This window comes from Pseudonaja textilis, chromosome Z (genome assembly GCF_049901715.1).
Source record: "Pseudonaja textilis isolate UNSWEBS1 chromosome Z, rPseTex1.2, whole genome shotgun sequence".
Taxonomy (NCBI): domain Eukaryota; kingdom Metazoa; phylum Chordata; class Lepidosauria; order Squamata; family Elapidae; genus Pseudonaja; species Pseudonaja textilis.
In genome coordinates this window covers 45,316,662-45,329,339 of record NC_142008.1, presented here as the reverse complement: position 1 = coordinate 45,329,339, position 12,678 = coordinate 45,316,662, and positions in this window count along the sequence as shown.

Here is a 12,678-nt window from a genome sequence, read left to right as displayed (position 1 = left end):
CCCTTCCAGGATTAACCATTTAAATTGGATTCCTTTTTTATTTAAATCATTAGCTAAAAATTTATAATCTTGTCTTATCATCCTCACTTTCTTTGGAATTTGTTTTAAAATCCTAATTTCTCTGCCTTTATATGATATTGTCTCCTCCCTAGACATTTTCAAAATTAAATCCCTCAGACATCTCCTAGAGAAGCGGATATGAATTTCTCTTGGACAGTTGTTACGCCTGGCGTAGCTTGTGCTAACCCTATATACCTCATCAAACTCTTTAATTAGATCATCTTTTTCCTTTCCTAACCATTCAGCCAATATTTCTGCCATCAAATGTTCCAATTCTTCATTTTTTGCTTCCGCCACATTCTGGAACCTTAAATACGCCATTGCTTTGTCCATCTCGAGGTGGACCAGAGAGTCTTCCGTTTCTCTAAGTACATTTTAAATTCCTCATCCATCCTTTCAAAGTTAGTCTCCATGCGTTGTTCTACTCTCTCTATATCTTTTATTTTCACTTGCTTTCTCTCCATGGCCTGCTGTAGAGACCCTATCTTACCCTCCACTTTCGATATATCTGCTTTCATTTCAGCCTTCAGTTTCCCCATCTCATCTTTCAATTCACTTATATCTGCTCTAGTTTCCTTGTGATTTTTAATCATCATTTCTTGCATTTTAAATATAGCTTCCTGCAAGGATAATATGGAAGTTTGTATATTAATGTTGGGGACATTAGGCTGCTTTTCCCCTGTTAAAGACTCCTCGATAGTTTTTTGAGTTGTTGGTGGGGTGGATGTCAACGTAGTCGATAGGGTCGGGATAGCCTTCTTTCCTGTTTTTAAGGCCATAGTTGTTGTGGATGTCATCTCTCTAAGTATTTGTTTTTGTTGATGCACAATTTTAGATATATTATCCCAAATCACCATTCAGTATTTGGGTCCTGTATTTGAAAGTCTATTCACGTATTTCAATTTAATATCTCACTCCACAGTCTTTTCCCCTATATCATAAATAGATATCTGCAACAATATTCTAGTCTATGTAATAAGAAAATTGGTCAGCAATAGTACATCAATTAACACTTTAAGGCATTAATCTTAAATGTCTTAAGTAGTCTAAATAATTTATAAATAGATTATATCAACAAAGTTTATCCTTTTGCTATTAATACTTACAACAGTAATCTCTTAACTCTATAATAATAGTATATCCTCCTCTTCCCCCAAGTAAGTAGAATTATGTACGGTATTTAGGAGATACAATAGGGAGGCAGGGGCAAAACAATAAGAGAAAAGGTAGAAGAGAGATTACCACAGCTTCAGAAAATCAACAAACAAACAGCAAGGAAGTCATCTTAAAGAGAAAATAGTGCCAACTTAGTAAACTTAAGTAGTACCACGTAATAAAGAAAGCAAGTTGGGTGAGCTAAAGGTCCATCTTCCAGCTAGAGGATTCTTTTCAGCCTTCCAATCAGCAAATGGTGTAATGTGCTGACTAATCTGCAGTCCCAAAACCGTCTTTCCCAGCCTTCTGTTCGCCTCTGCCTTCTTCCTCTTGCTGCTGCTTCTTTCTTTGCTTTCCAACTTTTAAATCAACATACAAATCTTCCAAAGCCCAATATAATGCTCAATTTGTCTTCTCCACAATATTAAGTAGATGTAATAGTCATGTTGTGCTCAGATCTGAGGATTCATAAGACTCAATCAATGTCAATATTCTTTCACCTCCGTCGCCTCCCTCTTCTCAAATAAAGTCAAAAGAAAGGTCCAAAAGTCAGATAAAGCCCCTCAACAATTCCGGACCTCCGATCTCCGGGTTTTAGCAATCTCCCTCTTTTCCCAGAGCTTCCCTTCACAGGGTAAAACTGTGTTTTCCTTTTGTGCTTAGGCTTTTCCGCTCTCCTTATAATCCTTCCATTTTCCCAACTGCTTTTCTGGCGCTCTCCACCCGACTTCCGAGAGGTGCTAATCACAACCAGGAGAGAAGAATTTATGCTATCATTCTTCTGTCATTCTGCTCCCTTCAGTCTTCAAAGAATCCAAGTTATAAACCGTTTCTCTGTTCCTGTTACTCGATCTCGTAGGCTGTCACTGCTTTGCTTATTCACTCAAGTGGCAGACCGGATTGGAAGCCGCCATAGAATGACAGCTTACTCTTTTACGCCGGGCTCGGGAGCTTCCCTCTTCACTGTCGGGGGGTTGCCTTCCCCCCTCTGCAGCTCGAGGATCTCCACGTTGACACAAACCTCTCCGGGGTTCGTGTATCCCTGGGGGATCGCTCCTGACGCCAGAAAAGGTGTTCGAAGCCTGCACCAGACTTCTTCACCTCCGTTCTCCCTGTCCTGCCACTCTTCCCTCAAATCATTCTTTAAATTTTCCTGCTTTTTCAACTGCAGCTGCTTTGCGTGACACAGCTGCATTTGAAAAAGCAGGAAAAAGGGCTTTTCCAACCACTGTGCACTTGCACACAGCACTGCTCAGCTGTCTGGACCGGTCAGCAGGTTGCAAATTTCACTCGTGCGACTCGCGTGACTCAGAGCAACAGAATCGATAGTTATACCGGTCAGATCCCATCCCAATCCTCTGATTGTAACCTATGATTTTATGTACTATGCTTAAGTCCAATCTTAGCCAGCATAGTTCAAGGTTGTCTAAGCTTAGAATCTCAAGCCTGGTGGTGTAGGATATTCTGTTGCGAACAGAGGAGTGTAGTACTCTTCTTGTAAAATACTTCTGGACTTGCTCAATTATATTAATGTTTGATATACAGTGCAGATTCCAAACAGCAGAGCTGTATCAAGTATTGGTGTAGCAAAGCACACTTCCGGGTTGTAAGGCTTCGTCGACGGCAGGAATCCGCTTCTCTGCGGGTCCCTGCTGTGCTCGCCGTCAAGGTACCCCCGATCCAACTGGATTTGGGGGTTGTCGCTACCCTGAAGGGGCAGCGGAAGACAGAGGAGATCCGAGCAGGGGTCTGGGGACATCGCACCCCCCCTCCCCAGCCGGCTAGACTCCTTTTTCCCGAGACGGATGAGCAGCTGTCTCGGCAGCCATGAAGGATTCTTCAACCGGACAAGTTTGTGCAGGAGGAAGACTTAGAAGGAGAAGTTTTCTTGGCTAAACCAGGACATGATGTTACTTTAAAACACCCTGGAAACCTGACTTTGGATTGATACATTTGTTTCCAAAAGAATTTGTAACATCGGCGAAAGTGCTGAAGGAAAGCTCACTACCCCTCCCTACGGAGAAAGCAAAGGAGCACAGAAAAACCTGCTCTCTAAAGGTAAAATAAGCTCTTTGTTATAAGTGGGAAGGAGGACTAAAAAAAACAACAACTTTTTTTTCTAAACTTTGCTGGAGGAGACGCCTTGAAGATTTCAAGACCATTAATTAATGGAAATACGGCTTTTAAAATATATCTGGGATTTTGCCTCTGGAGAAAAACTGTAAAGAGAAGAAGAGGAAAAAAGTTTTGCTTGTTTGGATTGTTTGATAACTCTGACATTTGGAAATTACTTCAAGATTGAAAGCATCTGGGTTGTTGTTGTTGTTGTTTTTAAAAAGAACTTATAATGGTACCACCGGTTGATGAACTGAAAATGGAATATGAAAAATTAAAAGAAAGACAACAAAGTGGCAAGGATTCTTTGGGAGCTGCCTTCCACTTTTTAGAAATGGCGGTTTCTACGTACCAGCAAACACTGGAGGAAGGAGAAGGAGAAGAAGAAGAAGAAAAGGAAGAAGCCATCTTTAATGGACTAAAAGTTTGAATAAGAAAGAAAATGGGAAGGAAGGAAGGAAAAGGAGAATTTAAGATTTAATAAAACAACCAAGAAAAAGAAAAATAGGATGAAAAGAAGGTACAATGTTAGAAAGCAACTGAAAATAGAATTACAACAGAGAGGGAAACTTAAAAGGGGAGAGGAGAGGAGGGGGCAAAAAGACCAGATTGGAGAAGAAAGGGAGGGAAAAAGAAAAAAAAGCCACGGGTTAGGACAAGATTTTTTAAAAAAGTTTTTTCTTTAGAGATGAAGGATGATAGATAGCTTATAATTAAAGAAGATTCTGCAAGAGTGCATAAGATAGTATTGTAGTATTTGTATTTGGAACAGTTTATTGGAATATTTAATGAAATATTAATGTTTAATAATGATGGATGTTGATATTTGACTAAATATTAGGAGATCTGTTAAATAATTAATGCTTAGTTAAAGTTTGTTAGTGTTTTAATATTATTATAACTTTAGTATTTTATTTTTCTATTCTAAAACAATGTACTTATTAGAACTAGAATTAGAATAGAAATTATATATTTAATTATACTATAAGTTTGTTATTCTTTCATTTTAAGATTTAATATGTAGAAGGTACTAAGCAGAATCAGAATGGAAATTATGTATTATTTTAAGTTTTATTTTAGGAGAAGGCGTCATACTTCAAAAGCGATTACAGGGGAAATTTTTGGTTAAAGGGAAGAGATACATAGATGTTTACTAAAGAACGGACAAAAGACATAAGTATAATGACTTTGAAATAAGATGAAATAAAATATAACTAAGAGAGTGAAAAGATGGGAGAAGTTATATAGAAAATACAAAATGGTTAATAAGATATGAAGGGTATATAAGATGGGCATGAATTTGATTTAGGTCTGTCAAAAAAGATGTAACCTGGGGCCAAGTCACTTTTCAAAGAAGTTTTATGTTTTATGTTTAGTGTGTGGATTATGTTTGATTCTAAATTAATAAAATCTTGGAGAAATGAAATTAAAGGGAGAGAAATTGGGAAAAGATATGTATAAATGATAACTAAGGAGGTTTTTTTTTTTCTCCAATGTTTTGCTTCAAGTGTGATAATGTGGAACCATGTTTTAAAGAATAATGCTTTGTTTGTCTTGTTGAAGTTTATGGGTAGTTCTTGGAAAGGAGGTTATATATGTTTTGTTTGTCTTGAAAAATCAATAAAACTTGTTTAAAAAAAAAAGTATTGGTGTAGCAAAGGTTGTGTATGTCCTAGTTTGCAAAGCAGTATTACCAGAAGAGAAGCTTTGTAAGATCAGATTTATAACTCTTAAAGCTTTTTTTGCAATGTTGCTGCAGTGAGCTCTGGTGCTTAGGTCATTCAATATGAGAAATTCAAGGTCTTTGACAGACTGAGGGCTGTCAACGAGGTCTTATCCGCCTAGCTTGTATTTGGTGTATTGATTTTTTTTTTACCAATGTGTAGGACAGAGCATTTGTTGATCAAGATTTGGAGTTGCCAACTGTTTGACCATTCAGACACATAATCAAGGTCGCTTTGAAGGATGGTAGCATTGTCAGTGGTGTTGAATAGTTTTATGTCATCTGCAAAGAGGATGCAGTTACTTATAAGGTGATCACAAAGGTCATTTATATAAAGTGTAAAGAGTGTAGGTCCTAGAATGCTCCTTTGGGGGACACCGTTGTTAACTGGTGCAGGTTTGATAAGGCATTTCCTATTTTTACTAATTGTTGCCTGCTTGACAGGAAGGCAGTAATCCATTTATGAAGGGATCTAGAAATGCTGTAAAATTTTAAGTTTAATAGTAGTTTGTTATGTACCACTGAGTCAAAGGCTTTGCAGAAGTCTATGTAAATTACATCTATTGCTTTGCCCTGGTCAAGTGATGTAGTCCGTATGTTTTTTGCAGTGTAGAAGTTGCAAATTGCAGGCAATTTTTTTCTGAAACCAAATTGTTTGTTGGAGAGTAAGTTGTTCCACTCTAGGTGGAAGGTAATACATTGATTAATAATTGATTCCATAACTTTGCACATGACACAACACAATGAGATTGATCTGTAGCTTTCAACCAGGCAGGAGTCACCTTTTTTGAAAATAGGGATGGCCATAGGTTTGGTAATGAGCTAGTTCTGAATGATATCTCATATATTATGCTTAGGGGTTCTGCTATGGCAGTGGAGAGTTTTTTTAAGAAGTATGCACATAAGCCATCAGAGCCAATAGATAAGGATGGTTTTAGGTGACATAGTGCATTTTCTACATTATCTTCAGTAAAGTCAATATCACTGCAGATAGTTGTGGTACGATTAGGAAATGTGGGGCAAGAGCCATTACTGTTTACAAACACTGAACTGAAGAACATATTAAAAGGGTTTTCCTTAATGGCTTCATCGCTATAGTCTTTCCCATTTGGTCCTTTTTGGGGTGGGGTGGTTTTTGAGTCTTTCAGTTTGGTGTTTACAAAGTTATAGAAGGTGCGGATTTTGTGCATAGAAGGTTTTCCTCTTGCTTGCAGTGGTAATTGGTGCATTCTGCCTTTATCTGTCGGCATAAGGTGTTGTATCAGTTTTTAAAGTTAGTTATGTATTTAGTTTTGTTTTTACACCGCAAGGATTTTTTTTAGATTGAAGCTTTATTATTTTGAGTAAATAGTTTTTTGTTTTGGTGGGTTATTAATGGAACATATAGTTTAATGATTCTTTCTAGTTCAAGCAAGAAAGCATTATAATGCTCTTCTGTAGTATTACAGCCAGAGAACAGAATGTGCCAATCAAGAGATGATAAGTCAGTGGCTATGAGTTCATAACTGGCTTTTTAAAAATTGTATTTTGGGAATCCATCATTATGATCCTCTTTGAGATGATGTAAATTTAGACAAAGGTCGATCATGCTATGGTCACTGTTGCATAAGATGAGGTCGAGGCAGTTGTTTAGTCTAGTGTTGTTATATACTAATTGATCCAGTCTCAGTGTGGTAATGGCATTGTACATGGTTGCATGAATGGGTTCAAATGTACATTCTTTTAGTGTCCAATTTATAAGAGGTAAGTTGAGGTCACCAAGAAAAATAAGAGGGTGTGGGCAAGAGGCAGCCCATGTCAGTGGTGAAGTTAGCTTGTTTGCATGACTTATATCATAGTCAGGGGCTTGATAATAAGAAGCGGATTGAGGTATTTAAGGACAGTTCACAGATGATGGTCTCAGGAAGAGCAAGCTCTTGTATAATTTGAATCTTTTTTAGATTTAGAGACTTTTTATAGAATATAGCAACTCCACCTCCTCTAACTTAGTACCATCTTCATATTTGGACCATGGGGCACAGAGGTAGACCTAGTGGGAAACAGCAAGTAGGCCAGTATACTGGAAACAAATCCATCCATCTTGTCCATGTTGAGAAAAAGATAACTAGTTGAGGATGTGGGCTCAGGTACAATTCACTGTATCCTTCTGAATGTTTACTATATTTTCTTTGATCTGTGATATTATTATTCACATGTTTGTGACTAAGATAGTTTCCACTACCAGTTTGGTTGCAAGGTTATTTTATATTATCATTCAAGCGTGTGGATCTCTTATTAATTCTGTAAACAGAGCTTGTTATAATTCAAGCTGTTTGATTATACAGAAATCTTTACATTTGCAGCTTTTCTTCTTTCTCCTACAGATAAAAATTGTAATATTATCAGGATTTTCATATGCTGTTTTAGCCATCTTGCTGAGATAAATCAACAAGAGCTCATAAAACTCATCTCTGTTAGAATGCTGATCAGATTAAAACTTTTCAAATAATGAATCTGTAACTGATTTTGTATGTGGTTAGGCAAAAAGGTGAATGATGCTAGTGAAGACCAAATTATCTCATTTCTTTTGTTTCATTTGCCTTATTTTCATAACATAAATAAATAATAGTATCTAAGCTGGTACAAGCTGGTTCTTGTACCAGCCCCTAATATGATACAATACATTTTCAGGAATGTCTTTGGGGCCCCAACAGTTACACTAGAATAGTAGAATCTATTCTGGAACTATGTGATCCTTGAGCTTGACTATTTTCTTGCAGATATTTTATTACCCAAACTAGGTATCATCATCAGTTGACATCAATTTAATTAGTTTGGTTCACTAAACTTCTGCAAGAAAACAAGCAAGCTAGAAAGCACCAAGTACAACTCATTTCAACTCTGAGCTACAAATATTCTCTTTTACTGATATTCTGGAAAGCTAATTTGTCTTTTATAAATATAATTTCTCTGGCATGGCAGCTTGAAGTTTGAAAGCAAGTTTCCCATGGCAATTACTTCATGGATACGTCCACCAAATTGTATCTCCCTGTCAAAAAAAAAGTTACGTCTGTTTTATTAAACAATATACTGAATAAACACAACAGGATTTAAACAACAACAGTCTGTCACAATCCATAGTTTCGGTTTATTGCATATCATGAATTTTGCCTTAGCAGCTATAATGGTTAGCTTCATGATATCCAGTAAGTCAAAACTAAATCCTAATTTAGTAGGAGCAACAAGGTGAAGGACTGTAAAAAAAATATCAAGATGGCAGTTGTGACCATGTGTCAGACTCTGCAATGCACATAAACATACAACTGATCACAGAATCACAGCAATAATTCTGACTTTTTTATCCTACTGTCAACAACTGTATAATTTAGACTACATCAATGAAACAAAAATGATAGGATTACTGTATATATCTTTTCTGCATTTAAATGAGTTATACACACTCAGTGGATATAAAAAGTGTACACACCCCTGTTAAAATGCCAGGTTTTGAGATGTAAAAAATCAGACCAAGATAAATCATTTCAGAATTTTTTCCACCTTTAATACAACACATGGGAAAGGGTATTGTCCTCTTTCCAAAAAAACGAAGGAAGTGAACATTAACCCCTTGTCTATTTTTTTTCCCTGTGACAAATATCCTTGAGATGTAAAAAAGCAAAATAAATTGCTGTATAGCTTATTTGTAGTATGTATAAACACACAAACTGCATTATGAGAATAACTTTAATTTGTATGCAGTTAAAAAAGTACAAATAATACTGAAATTCCAGAGAGGGCTTATTCTGCTTAATTTAAAAGTTCTATTGCCTAGCAGGGCTATGAAATACTTTCATTGGGAAGCTCTCAAATGAATATTCACATAGTGCGTTTATTGAGACATGTATTGAATACTACAGTATGCTGAATCTCACAATCTATTACTTTATTTCTTAATTGCTGGTGCATTTCACTGTCTCCACCCCCAACCCACCCCGACAAAACTGAGTCTAAAGACATTGGCAGAAAAACACTCTACATATTCATATAAATATTTTGATTGATTGTATATAAACTGATCAATGATTAAGGAAAAAAATCATTTGCATTAACTTTGTTCAAGTATGACTCCTCTACCCAACTTTGAGAAAAACTTCCTTTTCTGTTGCACTATAGTCTGTCTTGTTCATCAGGATGGCCTAACTTGTGCAACATGTCAGCACACAGAAGAATGGTACAGATCAGCTGTCCCAACCCTTTCTGACAATAAACTGGCGGAGACAGCAGCAGTGGCAGAAGAAGAAATGGAATGGCTGTGCATGCGCACCACTTTCACAAATGCAGTTTCATGCACACACACACACCACACACACTCTGTGTTAGATAGGTATAGCAAGGAAGGAACGGACCAGCAATGTGGAGAACTCTTTATTTCAAATGGGTTAAAAAGCAACAATTGCGGCCAACGCTGGCTTTTTATAGTTGGTGCTGTCCAATACTTCAACCACTGACAGATCTCTGATATTCCTGCCAGTGGCTGAAACCAATAGGTGGAGTCTGACATCAGACTCCATTTTGCATCTGACATGGATGACGTGGTATATATAGATGTATCATGCATATTTAACACCCCTCCCTTCTTAGTTCAGTCCAACCAATCCCCGCTAACGTAGTCTTTCAGATAGGCGGGGCTTTTTTTGCGTCTGGGTCTGTGCTGTTCAGTTGTTTCTGAGGCAGCAGCCTGAAGGGGCAGGTCCACTGCTGTTCCAGGCTCCGCCTTTTGAAACGCCTTGGATGTTTCCGAAGGCGTGTCAGTTTCTGTGGAGCTAGAGGCCTCAGATGTACTATGCTGGACTCCTCCTAAAACTAAGTTCTCCTCTATCCCGTTCGGGGTTGTTCTTGCTGAACTCATTGTAGTTGTTGGGTGTATGTTTTGTTCTTCAGTTTCGTGTGTTTGTGTAACTTGCGGCTCCGTAGTTGGTCTATGTGCCTATTCCATGTTCTTCCCTCTTCTACTTCCAGTCTGTATGATCTTGGTCCGGTAATCTCGATTATTTTTGCTGGGCCCCAGGTTTTCCCTCCCGTATAGTTACGTGCATACACCGTGTTGCCTGGCCTGAATGTTCTGCACTTCCCTGTGGTGTCTAAAGGGGTTTCATTAGTATAATCTGGATGAATCCTGTCTAGGGTGGTTCGTAACTTTCTATTCATGAGCATTTCTGCTGGACTCCTGTTTGTTGCTGCACTTTGTGTTATATGTTGGGTTAGTAATAAGTTGTCTATCTTTTCCTGCCAATTGCCGAAGCCCAATTTTGTTAGGAATTCCTTTGTTGTTTGAACCATTCTCTCCAATTGGCCATTTGCCACCAGATGAGCAAACGCCAATAGGGCATGTCGGATCCCTAAACGGGTAAGGAAACTTGAATTGTTCTTCTGTGAGTTGTGGGCCATTGTCCAAAACCAGCACATCGGGTAGCCCATCGGTAGCAAATATTTTCCGAAGGGCTTTGATCGTTGCCTCTGTTGTGGATTTCATAATGACCACCTCCAACCATTTGGAGTAGGCATCGACTACAATTAGGAACATTTGTCCTTGATAGGTCAAGCAAAATCTATGTGTATGCACCCCCATGTTTTTGTAGGCTTTTCTCATTTAAGGGGGGGGGCTGCAGGAGGGGCCGGTTGGGATACCTGAAAAAGTGAGCACATGGTAACCCAGGTTTCAATGTCTTTGTCTATGCCCGACCACCAGATGTAACTCCTCACTAGGGCCTTCATTTTCACTGTTCCTGGGTGCCTCTCATGTAATGATCCCAAGATTCTTTCCCGTAATGGATTCAGCACCACTACTCTTCTCTCCGCAACAAACATCCCTTTAATGCTGATAGTTCCAATTGTTTATCTTTGAATGGTTTGAATTGTTCCCCCCTCCAACTTATCCGGCCACCCCTGCCATACCCAGTTCAAAACTCGCGCCAAGGTTTTGTCTTTTGTGGTGAGCCTCGCTATGTCCACCAAGTGTCACCAAATTCAGCTTGAAACGTTCTGCAAGGAATACGGTAGGTGCGGGGGCAGGGTCCACCACTAGATCTGGTAGGGAGCATCAGCTGAGTGCATCGGCATGTGGAATGCTCTTTCCAGGTATGTGCAGCAGGTGGTAGTTATACGCTGCTAGGAAAACTGTCCATCTTAGCATTATTGGCAATAAAATGTTTGGTGTGGGTTTGTCCCTCGAAAAGATGCCTAGTAGCAGCTTGTAGTCAGTGATCAATTCAAAGTGCTGTATTGGTATTCATGAAAATGTTTAACCCCAGCTAAGGCAGCGAGGGCTTCCTTGTCTATTTGGCCATAGTTTCTTTCGGCTTTTGACAAAGTTTTGAAATAAAATGCTATAGGGGCTTCCTTTCCACTCAGAAATCTATGGCTCAGGACTGCCCCAATGCCGTATTGAGATTCATTACACATTAATCATAATGGCAGGGTCTCACTATACTGCATTAAGACTGTGTCTGAGGTTAAAATGTTTTTTATTTCCGCAAATGCAGTGTTTTCAGGGGGTCCCCATTTCCAAGTTGTATTCTTATCCAACAGTCTATGAAGTGGTTCTGCTAAGGTCACCTTCTGTGATAAGAATATATTATAAAAGTTTAATAATCCCCAAAATGCTGGGAGTTCCCCCTTATTCTTTGGGTAGGAGCTTCCTTAATTGCTTGCAGTTTCTTATCAGTGGGTCGAATGCTTGACCCATCAATTTGAAAACCTAAGAATTCTACGCTTGGGACTGCAACGTGACATTTCTCCTTTTTTATTTTGACTCCCACTTCTTGAATCTTTCTAAAACTTTCCGGACCCTGCCCATTAGCTGGGGCTTGTCTTCGGCCGAGATTATTACATCATCAAAATATGGAACTACCCCCAGCAGAGCTTGTAGCAGTATTTCCATTAGGCTCTGGAAGACGCTGGGAGTTATGCTAACCCCCAAATTGTAGCCGGTTGCAGTTAAACACACCCTTATGGGTTACGATCATTTGGGCTTTGGTGGTGGCTGCATTCACAGGCAATTGTTGATACGGCGGTGCTAGGTCTAGCTTAGTAAAAATTCTGCCCCAGCCGATGAATTTAATAGGTGCTGGACTACTGGCACCAGATATGTGCTCTGTTGTAGGGCATGGTTGAGGGTCACTATAGGTGTCTCCCACTTTGCGTGGTCTACTGGCTCAAGAATGCCTTGAGCTACCAGTTTATTTAATTGCTCTTCAACCTTTGAACACAGAGCAAATGGGACTCTCCGGGACTTGAGACGGATAGGGGCTATGTTGGGGTCTAGGCTAAAACTTATTGGGGTTCCCTTATACTTGCCCAATTCACTGCTTAAAAATGTCCTGGAAATTCTTTTTTTAACACAGCCAAATCTTCTCTGCTTGCTCCGGTTATCGTTGTTGCATAGATACCAGTGAGGCTGATTTGTAGTGGTGCGAACCACTCTCTCCCTAGGAGGCTGGGTAGGTCCCGGTCCATGATAGTCAGAGGTAGGGATCCTTTAAACTTCCCATATTCCACATGGCAGACCTTCTTCCCCAGGACTGGTATTTTGTAGCCCTGGTAGTCCTTTAATATTATTTGTTGTGGCTGGAGTTGATTTCGGTGGA